The sequence below is a fragment of the Taudactylus pleione genome, unplaced genomic scaffold (genome assembly GCF_031769625.1).
Source record: "Taudactylus pleione unplaced genomic scaffold, aTauple2 ptg000251l, whole genome shotgun sequence".
In the NCBI taxonomy this organism is placed as follows: Eukaryota; Metazoa; Chordata; class Amphibia; order Anura; family Myobatrachidae; genus Taudactylus; species Taudactylus pleione.
In genome coordinates, this window is record NW_028284653.1 from 413,471 (window position 1) to 430,814 (window position 17,344).

General features: G+C 43.4%; 1 long non-coding RNA gene across 1 annotated transcript in view; it reads right to left on the minus strand.

Annotated features, from left to right (window-relative positions):
- Positions 1–4,272: 4,272 nt before the first annotated feature.
- Positions 4,273–17,344, minus strand: part of LOC148515237 (uncharacterized) — a 41,055-nt gene continuing 27,983 nt past the window's right edge. The window contains exons 2-4 of the long non-coding RNA XR_015879420.1: positions 5,517–5,537; positions 4,801–4,926; positions 4,273–4,341 (exon numbers count right to left, since the gene is read on the minus strand). This is a non-coding gene — a long non-coding RNA (uncharacterized LOC148515237). The remainder of the gene's footprint in view (positions 4,342–4,800; positions 4,927–5,516; positions 5,538–17,344) is intronic.

The window sequence follows — 17,344 nt, forward strand, 5'->3', positions numbered from 1 at the left end:
CTTACTGTGATCACTGGTCCTGTATATGCTGGAATTAATACACACAATACACTTTGTATGATGTATATTAAAGCTAGATAAGTGCTAATTCTACCTTCTTCATGGACTGGCCCACTCACTCTAAAATCAAGCATTTGGAAACCCCCCTCTAGAAATCCTGCATTTGCCACTGGGTTGGGTACGGGATGTCGGCGGTCAGGATCCTGGCAGTCAGAATCCTGATGCCGGCATCCTGACATGGTTAGGATACATACATCTGCCCATAAGTACGCTAATCCTACCCCTAAACCTAACCCTCCCTCCTGGGATGCTGGTGCCGGGATTCTGGCTGGTGCCGGGATTCTGACTGATGTCGGGATTCCGTTGCCGGTATTCTGAGTGCCAGCATCCCGACAGCCGGGATACTAACTACATCCCCATTGAATATCTTTGTATTGTAAATGTTTTAATTGTTATGAATCATGCAATGTATTAAGGCTTTCCTTGTCACTGGTTAATGATCTGTTTACACCTTTCCTCTCCACTGACGGTTTCTAAACCAAGCAATATAAAAGTACTGAATGCCTGTTTCATGTCTCAATAGCTGTCTTTCTTGATGTGGAACTACATATACCAGCATGGTATGTTACAGTATTTGCATGCCCTCATAGTAAAACTGTGGCAGACCATGCTGTGATGTGTAGTTCCACATCAGCTGGAGTGGATCTTATTGTCCAGCCCTGTGTTTTTTATATTAAAATACATTTATTTTTATTTTTTTTGGGGGGGGAGGGGTGTTTTGGGTTTTTGCTTTGTTCATCTCAAAAGTTGTGTTTTGAAAGTTTGACATACAGTATTTAATACTCATTATTTTTAAACCCCTGTTTTGCATGTCTGTAATTTTCATAGTCAAACACATGAATTTAGGCTTAAAAAGCGCATCACACTCCATTTGCTTTGTCCCTACACATCCCACTATGCCTTTATATAGTCTTGTAGTGCAAGCATTATTACATTTAGTTCACACATGCAGCGATATGTTATGGAACAATAGCTGAAGCTACAATTAATAGACATATCTCCTTTTAGATTGTTTTGGACTTATGGGAAGCTTCTGTGCTTCTGCTGTGTTTGCTATTGTTTGATCTTGGAATTTCATGTGTATTTTGAAAAATGGATTCAAACATACATTATTGTATTTAATTTTCTATTTTCGGCACAGTCAACTATTCTAATGTTCCTTTTTTATATGTTCATACATTGTAAAGGACGATTATTAAACAAAATGCTTTTTTTATTATAAAATGTTTTGCCATCAAGCAATAATATCAACCCTCGATATGAAATTACAAACAAACACTTATTAATGTTCATTTTGCATCAATCTTTCAACAGGCAAAACAAGTGGCACAAAAAAGAGAAAGCACGGGCAACAGGAGGATTCAGGTTTGGAAGAGGCCGGTAAATAATTGCCCAAAGTCTTTGCCCATTGCAGATAACAGTAAGAAGTCACATTGTAAAAGAGGTCATGCTTTGCTTTAAGGTCCATCCAGGCAACAGCAACTAGCATCAGGAAGAAGGCTACGTAGCCAAGTGTAGGCTCTGAGGATGATGCTGCAGGTAATTCATGTATAACATTGTTGACTGTGCATACAACAGTAAGAAGTACCAATGTTAAAAATGTAATGTTTTGCTATAAGGGCCATCCAGCCCAAAGAATCCAGCACTGTACATCAGCAAGTCCAGACAAGTGGAAGTTTCGGAATTGGACGATGAAGGTAAATAAATTTCAACAATAGTCTTCTCCCTGCATACAAGAAGAAACAGTACAATAGTCTTCTCCCTGCATACGAGAAGAAACAGTACAACATATATTTAATGTTATTTTTGCTTTTAGGCCCCTCCTTGGCTCAAGCACAAATGCAACCCACAACACATCCAGACCAAGGCACAGGTCAAACAATGTCCTCAATGAATATGGCTGCTGGTCCAAAATCTCCACTTCTGGAAGGTAAATCGTTGAAATCAGTTCACACACTTTTACATTCCACACAGGGCCAGCAACAGAAATATCGGGGCCCGGTACACTGATGTCTCTGGGGGCTCCACATACTCACCACGAACCCTGATCCCGCACATCCCTCCCCTGCATGTGTGATATGTGAAGCATGAGAATCTTAACTGAAAGATATGCCAAACTTTACATTAAGTAAAAATACACTATGACTTACCACACTGTCTCTCTGTGACAGATGATACAGGTTGTAGTTTTTGTCCTACGTCTCTTTCAAGGTCTTCTTGATGACCCTGCTGTGGATGCCTCAGGAGGGATGGTGTCTGTAGCCAGCAATTCACAGTACTCATAACCTTCCTCAAATTCAGCCTCTCATCACCATCCCCAGCCCAGAAGCACCATCACCTTCCTCTGTCCCCAGCCCTCATCACCTATTGTCCCAGCCCCATCACCTTCCTCTGCCGCCTTCACCTTCCTACGTCCCAAGCCTGCATCACCTTTCTCTGCCTCCAGCCCTTCCTCTACCCCCTTCACCTTTCTCCATCCCCTTCACATTCCTCTGCCCCCAGCCCGTGTCACCTTCTGTCCCATCACCTTCCGCTGCTCCTTCATCTTCCTCTATCCCCAGCCCCATCACCTTCTCTGTCCCCAGCCCCCATCACATCCTCTGCCCCCAGCCCCCATCACCTTCCTCTGCCCCCAGCCCCATCACCTTCCTCTGTCCCCAGCCCATCTCACCTTCCTCTGCCCCCAGTCTATCTCACCTTCCTCTGCCCCCAGCCCATATCACCTTCCTCTGTCCCCAGCCCCCATCACCTCCTCTGTCCCAAGCCCCATCACCTTCCTCTGCCCCCAGACCCCATCACCTTCCTCTGTCCCCAGCCCATCTCACCTTCCTCTGCCCCCAGTCCATCTTACCTTCCTCTGCCCCCAGCCCATCTCACCTTCATCTGCCCCCAGCCCATCTCACCTTTTGCCCCCAGGCCCCATCAGCTTCCTATGCCCCTTCATCTGTCTCTATCCCCAGCTCCCATTGCATTCCGCTGCCCCCAGCCTCTATCAGCTTCCTATGCCCCTTTAACTTCTTTCATCCCCAGCACCTCTCAGGCTCACCATGTGAGCCTCTCAGGCTCACATGGTGACCATGCTCACCACTTTCACTTCTATCCAGACACAGAAGGGGATCTAGCTCTTCCCATCTCCGCAGTCCGCAGTGGCACTGCCTGCCTGTCATGTGGCGACATGACTTCTGACGTCACGCTTCCACATTGTTCACCTACATGTCAGGCCCGGCCCGGGCCAGGCTAGGGGGGGCTGGGACCTGGCGGCTGTGGCCCGCCAGCTGGAACAGAAACCACCATCTGCGGCCCCATTTTGTGCAAGTGCCCGTCCCGTCCCCGTAGCCCCCCTGTCACCGCTGTAAAAATTAACATTGGTACACACTTAAAAATTAGATTTAATGGGTTGTACTTGAGTGTGGGCAGGGACAACATCTTAAGAAGTAATTTTTTTGGGGGGGGGGTTTCCACATCAGACACAAATCTAATGTTTTAAAATGAGGATTGTCACAGCTATTGCCTAATTAAATTTTGGTCAAGGAACATATTTGATTCTGTTATGAATTAAAAAAGCATTGAAGACAAAAAAAACATTTATGTACATCTGGCCTAGAGATATTAGCATGTAACCAACTGCTGGTAAGCCCATTTGGAAGTGATTGGATGACTTCATGAGGAGGTAGCAAATGTTAAAGAGTCTCGCAACAACAGCAAACATGAAGTCTTGCAACAACAGCAAACATGGCTAAATACATGTAGCTGCACTTGTTCTGACTTTTTAAGAAGAATTTCAGAAACAAAGACCAGCAAAATTAAACATCTTTGGACATGGGCTCATCCAAAAAGTGGTTTAATTACTAAAGTGTAGGTTTATAGAAGTGGAGATGTTGATCTTAGCTCAGAATCAGATTCTAGCTGTTAGCGTGTAGAAGGTGCTAGATCAAACTATAAGAAAGTACCAACACTTTGTACCTAAACCCCATTGAGTGGTTAAATGTTGTTGCTGGTGTTTTTAGAAGGTCAATGTTGTTCCACTTAATCCACACCCCTTGCCTCTAGATTTAGGTGTTTTTTTTTACACAAAATCAAGGCAGAAAAAAACATTGGCAGCACAGTGATGCATTCAATAAGATGAAACATTAAATTAAGATTTCCAGTGCCAAGTTAGGCGTAAAAGCATTGTGTATTATTCTTAATTATGTGTGATGCAAACAATACTTACCCAAATCTCTTTGTTAGGCTTGCATGGCACACCTGCGCTTCTGGTGGAAGACAGCAGCAATTTGGAACCTGCAGAGGCAGATGATGATGTGGTTACTCTGAGAATGGTATCTGTGACTCCATCCATGCAAACTCAGCAAACAGAACATCAGTCAACACCATGACTACAGGCAACCCATACTCCACCTTATCCTCCTCCTGGTCAGCCTGACCTGTCCTATTACCAAGGTATGTTAGAGTATCAGAAGCTGCAGCTCAATCTGCTTACCATCCAAGTAAGCCCAATTAATATGTTAAACAAACATTCACACAGGCGTAATAGGTCTCTGTCTGGACAAACAGTACAACACACACGAGTGGCCAACTGCTTGAGCAAATTAGTGATACAGGAAAACCAAGAAAGATATCATGAAGCTAACAACCGTTTTCATGCAACTTTCTTGCATTTGCTGGAGAACCAGAACAATGCTCTATGTGACATAAATGCCTCAATTATTAATTTTGGTACACAAATCTTAGGGCACTTACCTGACCCAAACATGAGCACTTCGGGGGTCAGCACATCCCAGACAAATACACTTGCAAGCACACCCCCAAGATGGACACCACGCATTAGAGGTAGAATGCAAGTGGGTCGTGGTGGTAAAGTTCCACCTAGGGGTAGGTGTTAAACAACAACAGTTATGGCCAAACCAAATACATTATTTTAGTGTGTGTAAGTCGGCCTTGTTGACTGTAATTTTTTAGACCACCTAACCATGTAAATGTGCACTTTTTGTGGCCTTGCAACTTGACTAAAAATGTTTGGTGTAAAAAAAAAATACGTATAAAGTCTGAACTATTCTAGCCTTCAAAATTATATGTGTTTTTTACATGTAGAGAATAACATATAAGTAATAGCCAAATTTCAAACACATTATTGTGTCTACATCTTCTGAGTGTATATGTATGTGTATCACAAGGGAACATGTTTTTTGGTTGCTCCTTTTGCAAACATACACTATTTTTTAGGCTATTAAATTAGACTTATGTGTACATCTGAACCACGTTATAGTGAGTGTACACCATGATGAGAGTATTTTTAGTTCATAAAAGGGTACATGTAGGTTTCTTATTCAACACACAACCTTTGTAATAACACATGTTACAATAAGTTTTCTTTAAACTTTCAAATTACAAATTGCAACTAAAGGCTTTTAGGGCACAGAACATCCAAAATATAGTGCAAACCAGTCCAAACTTACCTTGTTTTGCAAATCAGATTGCTGTGGGCAAGAGTGGTAAAAATGAAGTAAATATTAATAAGCACACATTTGGAAACTAATGACAATGATTAAGGGGTCTATTTACTAAGCAGTGTTAGGAGACAGAGTGAAAAGTGATAAGGTGCCAGCCAATCAGCTCCTAACTGTAATTTTTCAAACACAGCCTGTGAGATGGCAGTTAGGAGCTGATTGGTTGGAACCTTATCACTTTTCACTCTGTCTCCTAACACTCCTTAGTAAACAGATCCCTAAAACCTAAAGACAACCATTGTACTATGTCATAAATATGAGCAATATTGTCCCTTATACATTTGCACCACTTGATTACTAATTTATTATTTTTTATTGTATGTGAAACATTAAAAACTGGTAAAGTGTGACCCCAAACACATTTGCAATAAAGATAAATGACCAATTTGGGGTTTTGTTTTGCCTTAAGTTATTTTTACAATAGATATCTTGGGTACCACAATGCATATTAGTTAATCTAGCTATATTTCAGTGCCCACAAACCTAGTATCTAACTATGCTGCTATTTCCAAGAAAGTGTATTATCTTTGCAGGAGGCCTAGGCAAGTAAGCAACCCATCAAAAGTTAATGTTGTCACATTTAATGGGGCCGACATGGTGGACACATAACATTTCTGATGTATGTGATTGCCAAATACTAACGTGTACATTATTGCAAAACATTAATCCACAAGTACAAGGTGAAATTAAATTATTATGGCAAAAACAGGGTTAGGTTACAAGAGATGATACTTACTGCTGAAATGCTGAGTGATGAGCTGGAGCCTGATCTGCCTCCCACTCTCTGTGCTCAAATTGTCACCAGATACCCGAGTCCCCTGCCTGCTCACTGTCTAATGCATAATCAGCCGGAAGCTGCTGCTGCAAACACAAATTATGCAAAAGACAGCAGCTGAGCACAATGTCTGACACTTTTAAACAAAAATATAACAAATGGCCTCCAGATTTATCAAGACATCGGAAGCGAGATTTCAGCAGGCCAAATGTCCGCTCTATCACAGATCGATTGGACTTATGGGCATGATTATAATTATGCTCAGCAGAAGAATCTGGAAGTGACAACAGAGTCAGAAGCCAACTAAAAAACCCATACCCAGCATCACTTGAAAGAAAAAAACAGCAATATATATATATATATATATATATATATATATATATATATATATATTAGGGGTGAGCGGGTTCGGATTTCTGAAATCCGAACCCCCCCCGAGCCCCCATGATCCGAGGCCGATCCGAGTCAGGCTCGACTTTTCCCGCCTGACTCGGATCTGAAATCGAGGCAAAACGTCATCATCCCGCCTTCCGAGTCTCGCGGGTTTTGGATTCTATATAAGGTACCCACGTCGGCGCCATTTTCTCACTCGGCTGTGGACAGTGAAGAGGGAGGGTGGGAGTTAGGGCTGGCTGGGCTGTGTAGTGTAGTGTAGTGCAGTGTAGTGTTGTGCTGTGCTGTGCTGCGCTGTGCTGCTGTTATCCATAGAGACTGTGTGCACTCCTCCAAAGTCCATAGGGGCTGGCTGTGTTGTGCTTTGCTGCTGTTGTCCATAGGGGCTGTGTCCACTCCTCCACAGTCCATAGGGGCTGGCTGTGTTGTGCTGTGCTGCTATTGTCCATAGGGGCTGTGTCCACTCCTCCAAAGTCCATAGGGGCTGGCTGGACTGTGTTGTGCAGTGAGTTGTCCATAGGGGCTGTGTCCATTCCAAAGTCCTGTGCAGTGTCCCAGTCCTAAAGGGGTGCTGTAGTGTTGTCCAGGGGGTGCTCTGTCCATCAGGGGTGCTCCCCCCAAGTGCAAAAAAATAAATAAAAATTTCTGTGTTTGTGAATTGTGTGTGCAATAGCCGCACGTGCATCAACAAAGTAGCGTCAAGTGTGCACCTGTGTCATAAGAGCAAGGTCCGGCTGGCTTGACCGTTAAAGGGTGCTGTAACCCCCAAAGTGCACTCCAAACCAGATAAAAAAATATTTTCTGTGTTTGTGAATTGTGTGCACTATGGCTGCACGTGCATCAACAAAGGAGCAGCGCCAAGTGTGTGCCTGTGTCCCATAAGTAAAGGGCCAGCTGGCTTGTCCGTTAAAGGGTGCTGTAACCCCCAAAGTGCACTCCAAAAAAAATCAAAAAATATATATTTTTGTGTCTGTGAATTGTGTGCGCAGTAGCCGCACGTGCATCAACAAAGTAGCACCAAGCGTGCGCCTGTGTCATAAGTAAAGGGCCAGCTGGCTTGACCGTTAAAGGGTGCTGTAACCCCCAAAGTGCACTCCAAACCAAATAAAAAAATATTTTCTGTGTTTGTGAATTGTGTGCACTGTGGCTACACGTGCATCAACAAAGGAGCAGCGCCAAGCGTCCGCCTGTGTCCCATAAGTAAAGGGCCGGCTGGCTCATTTCGTAAAGGGTAGTGTAACCCACAAAGTGCACTAGTCTCCAAGAAAAATAAAAAATTAATTTCTGTGTTTGTGTGCGCCTTAGCCGCACGTATATATCAATATAACATAAATGGAGGACCAAACTTTCTCCGATAAAAATAAAATAGGGAAAGAACCACTTCCTCCTAGTGCTGTTGCTGCTGCTGGGAGTTGTTCATCATCCCAGAGGAAGTAGGAACACCACTACTTTTACTAAACAATTGACACTCCAACAGTCCTTAGCGAGGAGGATGAAGTACGACAGCAGTCATCCTGAAGCAAAACGTATAACTGAGGCCTTGACTGCTATGTTGGTGTTAGACGTGCGTCCAGTATCCGCCATTAGTGCAGTGGGATTTAGACAATTGATGGAGGTAGCGTGTCCCCGGTTCCAAATCCCGCCTAGATTCCACTTCACTAGGCAGGCGATACTGAGACTGTACAGAAACGTCAGAAAAAGTGTCCTGAAAAATGCGGTTGTACCCAATGTCCACTTAACCACGGACATGTGGACAAGTGGAACAGGGCAGACTAAGGACTTTATGACTGTGACAGCCAACTGGGTAAATGTATCACCTTACGCAGCAACAACATCAGCGTCACCAGTAGCAGCATCTCAGAAATGCCACCTCGTTCCAAGGCAGGCTATGCTGTGTATCACCGGTTTCAGTAAGAGGCACACCGCTGACAACCTCTTAGAGAAACTGAGGGAAATCATCGCCCAGTGGCTTACCCCACTTACACTCTCCTGGGGATTTGTGATATCTGACAACGCCACCAATATTGTGCGGGCATTACATCTGGGCAAATTCTAGCATGTCCCATATTTTGCTCACACAATAAACTTGGCGGTGCAGAATTTTCTGAAAAGCGTCAGGGGCGTGCAGGAGACGCTTTGGGTGGCCCGAAAAATTTCTGGCCACTTTTGCCATTCAGCAACTGCGTGCGCCTGTGTCATAAGTAAAGGGCTGGCTGGCTTGTCCGTTAAAGGGTGCTGTAACCCCCAAAGTGCACTCCAAACAATATAAAAAAATTCTTCTTTTTTTTCTGTCTTTGTGAAATGTGTGGGCTGTAGCCGCACCTGCATCCTCAAAGCAGCAGCGACAAGCGTGCGTCTGTCTGTTAAAGGGTGGTGTAACCCTCAAAGTGCGCTCCACAAACAATAAAAAAATTATTCTTTTTTTTCTGTCTTTGTGAATTGTGTGGGTTGTAGCCGCACCTGCATCCTCAAGCAGAAGCGTCAAACAGAAGCGACAAGCATGCGTCTGTCTGTTAAAGGGTTTTGTAACCCTCAAAGTGCGCTCCACAAACAATGAAAAAATTATTCTTTTTTTTTCTCTTTGTGAATTGTGTGGGCTCTAGCCGCACCTGCATCTTCAAAGCAGCAGTGACAAGCGTGCGTCTGTCTGTTAAAGGGTGGTGTAACCCTCAAAGTGCGCTCCACAAACAATAAAAAAATTCTTCTTTTTTTTCTGTCTTTGTGAAATGTGTGGGCTGTAGCCGCACATGCATCCTCGAAGCAGCAGCGACAAGCGTGCGTCTGTCTGTTAAAGGGTGGTGTAACCCCCAAAGTGCAGTCCACAAAAAATTAAAAAATTCTTATTTTTTTCTGTCTTTGTGAATTGTGTGGGGCTGTAGCCGCACCTGCATCCTCAAAGCAGCAGCGACAAGCGTGCGTCTGTCTGTTAAAGGATTATATCGCTGACAGCATCCAAGTAGGCATGTCAGACAGTCCGTACCTGTACTGGCAGGAAAAAGAGGCAATTTGGAGGCCCCTGTACAAACTGGCTCTCTTTTATCTGAGTTGCCCCATCTGCAGTGTCACTCCTAGATGAGCCACGTGTTTGTGCCGCCCACTCGTGTCGCTTAGCATAGTCATCCATCTACCTCGGTGCAACCTTTTGGACATAAAAACACTATTGTGAGGTGTGAGGTGTTTAGAATAGACTGGAAATGAGTGGAAATTAAGGTTTTTGAGGTTAATAATAGCATAGGAGCAGAAAAATCAACACATTCTGTGATTTTAGCTGTTTTTATGCTTTTTTTAAAAAAAAATACAGATCCAAAACACAAAACCCATAACCCAAAACACCGAAGGGTGGTTTTGGCAAAACCAATCCAGATCCAAAACACGAAGAAAGATCCAGATCCAAAACCAAAACACAAAACACGAAAAGTGGCCGGTGTACACCCCTAATATATATATATATATATACAGTCAGGTGCATAAATACTGGGACATTGACAGAATTTTAATATTTTGGCCTCTATTCACCAGCACAATGGCTTTGAAATGAAACAAACAAGATGTGCTTTAACTGCAGACTTTCAGATTTAATTTGAGGATAATTACATCCAAATCAGGTGAACGGTGTAGGAAATACAACGGTTTCTATATGTGCCTCACACTTTTGAAGGGGCCAAAAGTAATTGGACTATCAACTCAAAAGCTATTTCATGGACAGGTGTGGGCTTTTCCCTCGTTATTTCATTATCAATTAAGCAGGTAAAAGGTCTGGAGTTGATTCTAGGTATGACATTTGCATTTGGAATCAGTTGCTGTCGACTCTCAATATGAGATCCAAAGAGCTGTCACTATCAGTGAAGCAAGCCATCATTAGGCTGAAAAATCAGAACAAACCCATCAGAGAGATAGCAAAAACATTAGGTGTGGCCAAATCAACTGTTTGGAACATTCTTAAAAAGAAAGAACGCACCGGAGATCTCAGCAACACCAAAAGACCCGGAAGACCACGAAAAACAACTGTGCTGGATGACAGAAGAATTATTTCCCTGGTGAAGAAAAACCCCTTCACAACAGTTGGCCAAATCAAGAACACTCTCCAGGAGGTAGGTGTATATGTGTCAAAGTCAACAATCAAGAGAAGACTTCACAAGAGTGAATATAGAGGGTTCACCACAAGATGTAAACCATTGGGAACCTCAAAAACAGGAAGACCAGATTAGAGTTTGCTAAACAACATCTAAAAAAGCCATTATAGTTCTGGAGCAACATCCTATGGACAGATGAGACAAAGATCAACTTGTACCAGAGTGATGGGAAGAGAAGAGTATGGAGAAGGAAAGGAACTGCTCATGATCCAAAACATACCACCTCATCAGTGAAGCATGGTGGTGGTAGTGTCATGGCATGGGCATGTATGGCTGCCAATGGAACTGGTTCCTTTGTATTTATTGATGATGTGACTGCTGACAAAAGCAGCAGAATGAATTCTGAAGTGTTTCGGGCAATATTATATGCTCATATTCAGTCAAATGCTTCAGAACTCATTGGACGGCGCTTCACAGTGCAGATGGACAATGACCCGAAGCATACTGCAAAAGCAACCAAAGAGTCTTTTAAGGCTAAAAAGTGGAATGTTATGCAATGGGCAAGTCAATCCTCTGAAATGAATCCGATTGAGCATGCATTTCACTTGATGAAGACGAAACTGAAGGGAAAATGCACCAAGAACAAGCAGGAACTGAAGACATTTGCAGTAGAGGCCTGGCAGAACATCACCAGGGATGAAACCCAACGTCTGGTGATGTCTATGCATTCCAGACTTCTGGCTGTAATTGCTTGCAAAGGATTTGCAACAAAGTATTAAAAAGTGAAAGTTAGATTTAGGATTGTTTAGTTTGTCCCATTACTTTTGGCCCCTTAAAAAGTGGGAGGCACATATAGAAACCGTTGTAATTCCTACACTGTTCATCTGATTTGGTTGTAATTACCCTCAAATTAAATCTGAAAGTCTGCAGTTAAAGCACATCTTCTTTGTTTCATTTCAAAGCCATTGTGGTGGTGAATAGATGCCAAAATATTAAAATTCTGTCAATGTCCCAATATTTATGGACCTGACTGTATATATATATATATATATATATATATATATACATACATACATACATACATACATGTACAAAACAGAAAAGTGACACTGACAAAGGTACTGACCCAGCAACCATCCCTCCAGCATTTGCCCGGCCTCAAAACGTTCATGAAGGGATGATTGCCTGAGGATGAAGGCATCATGACATGAGCCAGGGTAGCCAACTACAACACTCATGATTTTCATTTTTGCATCACAAACCACTTGACAGAGGCCGAGATGAAATCACTGCACTGTAACGACAGCACATTCATGCACAGTGGGAGATGTGCCTTTATTGGATGATACGGAAGTGAATAATGAATCATTGATACGTACAGCTTAAGTCACATACTAGATAATTATAAACTATGACATATATATGCGGGAAGAAGATAAAATACCAGGCTTGATCTAAAAATCAACATACGAACATCAGAATAATAAATAATAAGATTTATTATCATTTACTCCGGAAAAAATATTACAATAAGAAGTCTCATTTAGTGGTATGAATGATTGATGTCTTCTTGCAACATCAGTTATAATAACATACACTATGATAATTTCAATTTGCAAGAAATGTATTAACAAATAGATACAATTATTCAAGATTGGAACAATTACATTTCTTATAAATGATTTAATAGAATACCACTCCTAAGGATTTATTATATCCAGAGATATCATTAGGATATTCATATACCCTTATGCAAATATATATTGACCACTAGAAAATATATTATCAACAGTGGAACATAGTGGAGTAATATCAATATAATTGATACACCTTTTATATATTTATTTTTCACATATATAAAATTCACTTTGCACTTTCATCACATAGTAAGATATTTAATATTTCGTGATGAGTATTTTTGTCTCAGAGAAGTTACCTTTTTTATGAGGTAGAAGTGTCCTTTTTTATGAGGTAAATGTGCGCCCGCCCTCTAGGTGGGCTCAGCTCAATGTGTGTGCAGTCAATAGCGCCCAAGACATTTGGCATGCCTGCCATGCTATAAAAAGCTACCCTGACAGCATGCCACTGTGTCTCGTGGCTAGGGAAGCAGATGCAGGAATCCATTAGTGGTTGAAATGCCACCAGTACCTGGGTTAGATATCTTGAAAATGTGGACTGGGATATACCAAGAACTCTACCAGTGACAGACTGAAAATTCCCAGTAGCCAGAAAGTGCAGCACAGCCAGAAGCTAATGCAGGCCTGAGACAGAGTGGGAATGTGCTGTGTCAGGGTCTAGGTCCTGTTTGACGAGTCATACAGATGGAATATGTTGTTACAGTTCAGCCGGAACATCTGTATGACCTCGACATCGGCCAATGCGTTCAGGTTCAAACGCCTCCAAAAAAAACGTGGACTGCGCAGCCTCTCTGGTACCTGCATTACCTCCTGAGCCTGCTCAGTTTCTTGCTCCTGGTTGTTTTCAGTCTTGTGGTAGAGTCTCTGAAAACCCAGCCACATTCAGTTGACAGCAGTGGAACAAAACTCTGCCATTTTAGCTGCACACAAAGCAATGCAGCAACCTTGGAACCTTTTATAGGCATCATCATTGTGTGGCCACTAATTGCAAATAGAAATACATGTGAACACTTGCAGACACATCCAAACTCACGCAAACACTCACCTCAGGAGGTCGTCTATTTCAAAAGTCTATTTTGGTGTGAGTTTGTCAATTTCCCTTGCGAGTTTCAAAACTCAAATCTTGGTAAATTTGCGAGTTGTGATACTTTCTATGGAAAGCACTTGCGAGTTTTGACGATGGTGTATTTGGTCGAGATTTGTAAACTCATGCGAGTTTTGATATCTGTTTACTGCAAGTTCACATGTGTTTGCCCTTAGTAAATTTGCGAGTCGGAAAAACAGGTTAAACTCGCGTGAGATTGCTAACTCGCCCAAACTCGATTCTTAGTAAATTTACCCCTATGTGTGTGTTATATACTATTTATATATATTGTGACACAGTCAGATTAGGGGTCCCTCTCCTGGGTAGAGATCTCCTTCCTTACATACACACACAGCAGCAGGGAAGCAGCACACCAGTCTGGATGCGAGTACAAGCTGGTCGGCGCCAGTCTTTATTGTACAATGTCAGAAATAACATAAAGAAAACATAAACATAAATCCTAGCCCTGTCGGGGCACTAACTTCACAGGTGGTTCCCTCACTACCAGAACCTGGCAGGGCCTAATGCCCTCACCAGCAACAACGGCACAGCACAACACTCACAGTTAGGTTTTCAAGTGTCTCTGAGCAAACTCCCTGCCTGCTCTCCCAGGTGAGACACTCAGCCCTAAACACACAAGGCTTATATTGGCCACTCTCAGGTGGGAACCCTAACAAGCCTGTTACCAGGCTGCGAGAACCAAAACCTGGAGTGGCCATGGGTGGAGCCCTCCCTCTCCTCTCACCCACAACCCCCAGGTCCCAAACCGGCTTTTCAAAAAGCTGAGACTCAAGCCTGCTACACTGCAGACTTTCTCCTGGGGGTTTAAAACACATAAGACAGGAATCTGGGACAAATGTACCTGCCACAGACCACTTTACCAGTGTTCCTATCACATATCCCCCCCCCTTTGTTTCGACCTGTGGGGCGGAACAACTGAAGCCCCCAAACAATGAACGCGTGACAACGCGTCTGCATTGGCCAGCTGCCTTCCTGGTCTGTGTTCCACTGAAAATTTAAAAGTTTGTAACGCCAAGAACCATCTCGTAATTCTCGCATTACTGTCCTTATTTTCAGACATCCACTTCAGAGGGGCATGGTCAGAGATCAATTTGAACTTTCTTCCGACCAAGTAGTACCTGAGAGCCTCTAATGGCCACTTTATGGCCAACGCCTCCTTCTCCACTGTGGCATAGTTTCTCTCATGTACATTCAACTTTCTGCTTAGATAGAAAATAGGGTGTTCCTCACCCTCCTTGTTCTGGGACTTGACCGCTCCTATACCTACTTCTGATGCATCGGTTTGTACTATGAATTCCCTTTCAAACTTAGGAGTCATCAGGACTGGTTGGGAACACAACGCTACTTTCAACTCCTGAAAAGCTTTCTCTGCCTCAGGACTCCATTCTACCATGACTTTTTGTTTGCCTTTGGTCAGGTCAGTCAGTGGGACTGCCATGGTGGCAAAGTTGGGTATAAACCTCCTGTAGTACCCCGTAATTCCCAAGAAGGCTCTCACCTGCTTCTTATTCAGAGGCCGTGGCCAGTTTTGTATGGCATCAACTTTATTGAGCTGAGGCTTTATCAGGCCTCTGCCAATGGTGTATCCCAGATATTTTACTTCCTCCATGCCTAGACAACACTTTTTTGGGTTGGCTGTCAAACCTGCCTTATAGATGGAGTCCAACACTGCTTGTACCCTGGGTAAGTGAGACTGCCAATCAGGACTATGAATGACCACGTCATCCAGATAAGCAGCCGTATACCATCTATGGGGCCTTAGAATCCTGTCCATCATTCTTTGGAAGGTAGCAGGTGCCCCATGTAGCCCGAAGGGCAACATCTTGTACTGAAACAAGCCCTCTGGCGCTGAAAAAGCTGTCTTTTGTTTGGCGCTCTCGGTTAACGGTACTTGCCAATACCCTTTGGTTAGGTCAAGAGTGGTTAAATACCTTGCCGTCCCTAGTCTCTCAATCAGTTCATCCACTCTTGGCATCGGGTAGGCTTCGAATTTTGAAACACTGTTCAACTTTCGGAAGTCATTGCAGAAATACACACTCCCGTCGGGCTTTGGAATCAACACAATGAGACTTGACCATTCACTATGTGATTCTTCAATAACCCCTAACTCTAGCATATTTTTAATTTCTTTCGACACCGATTCTCTTTGTGCTTCTGGTAACCTATAGGGCTTTAGATTAACTTTAACCCCTGGGTCAGTGATGATGTCATGTTTAATGACCGAGGTTTTCCCAGGTACGTCAGAGAACAGCACCCTATTTCTGATCAGAAACTCCTTGACCTCTTGTTGTTGAATTGCCAACAGGGTTTTTGCCACTGTCACTTCGGGAACTAAGGGCCCAGGATTTACTGGAGGGGCTCGGACGGCCGACAGTACCGTTCTATCTTTCCAGGGCTTTAATAGATTTATATGGTATATCTGTTCCGGCTTTCTTTTCCCCGGCTGGTAAACTTTGTAATTGACCTGCCCCACTCTTTCTAAGATTTCAAAGGGCCCTTGCCATTTAGCCAAAAGTTTATTTTCCACAGTGGGAACCAATACTAACACTCTGTCCCCAGGAGCAAAGCTGCGTAACTGAGCATTGCGGTTGTATACCCTCTGCTGTGCCTGTTGAGCTTGTTCCAGGTGCTCTCTCACTATCGGCACTACCACAGCAATTCTCTCCTGCATTTGAGAAACATACTCAATCACCGTTTTGTAAGGACTAGACTGCCCCTCCCATGTCTCTTTGGCAATGTCTAGTAACCCCCTTGGGTGTCTCCCATACAACAAGTCGAAGGGTGAAAACCCGGTGGAGGACTGGGGAACTTCTCTTATGGCCAACAATAAATACGGCAATAAGTAATCCCAATCCCTACCATCCTTGTCGACCACTTTCCTAAACATGTGTTTTAACATCTTGTTAAACCTCTCGACCAGCCCATCGGTTTGGGGGTGATAAACCAAAGTTCTTAACTGTTCAATTTTGAACAGGCGGCATAACTCTTTAATGACTTTTGACATAAACGGTGTACCCTGGTCAGTTAGTATCTCCTTAGGTATACCCAGCCTGCTAAAGACATGAACTAGCTCTCTGGCAATGGTCTTGGTTGATGTATTGCACAACGGGATTGCTTCCGGGTACCTGGTAGCGTAATCCATTATGACCAGAATATACTGGTGTCCCCTGGCAGACTTCATCAAGGGTCCAACCAAATCCATCGCTATTCTTTCAAACGGCACCTCTATAATAGGCAATGGAACTACTGGACCCTTAAAATGTGGCCTGGGAGCATGATACTGACACTCAGGGCAGGATGCGCAAAAGTCAGATACCTCTTTATGCAGCCCGGGCCAGAAAAACCTCTGCATTATTCGCTCAGTGGTTTTCTCTACCCCTAGATGGCCTGCTGTTATATGACCATGGGCCAGATCCAACACTGTTCTTCTGTAGGCTTTGGGAACTATTAGTTGTTCCACAACATCTTCCCCCTTCTTAGTCACCTGGTATAACAAATCTTGCCATATTGCCATGTGGGGATAGGACAAAGGACTATCAGGGTCTACAGGTTTACCATCAACTACTTTTACATTCTCCCTGGCTTTTACCAAAGTAGGGTCATTCAACTGCTCCACGGCAAAGACCTCTCTTCTGACCTCTAAATCAGGCAGACGATCAACTGGCCCAACAACACTTCCCACCTCAATGGGAGGCACATTCTCCGCATTCTCTAGTTCGCCAATCATAGTAGAAAAAGGGAATAACTCTGACTCAGAAGAAACTCCCTCCTAAAATACATCGACAACCTTCTCA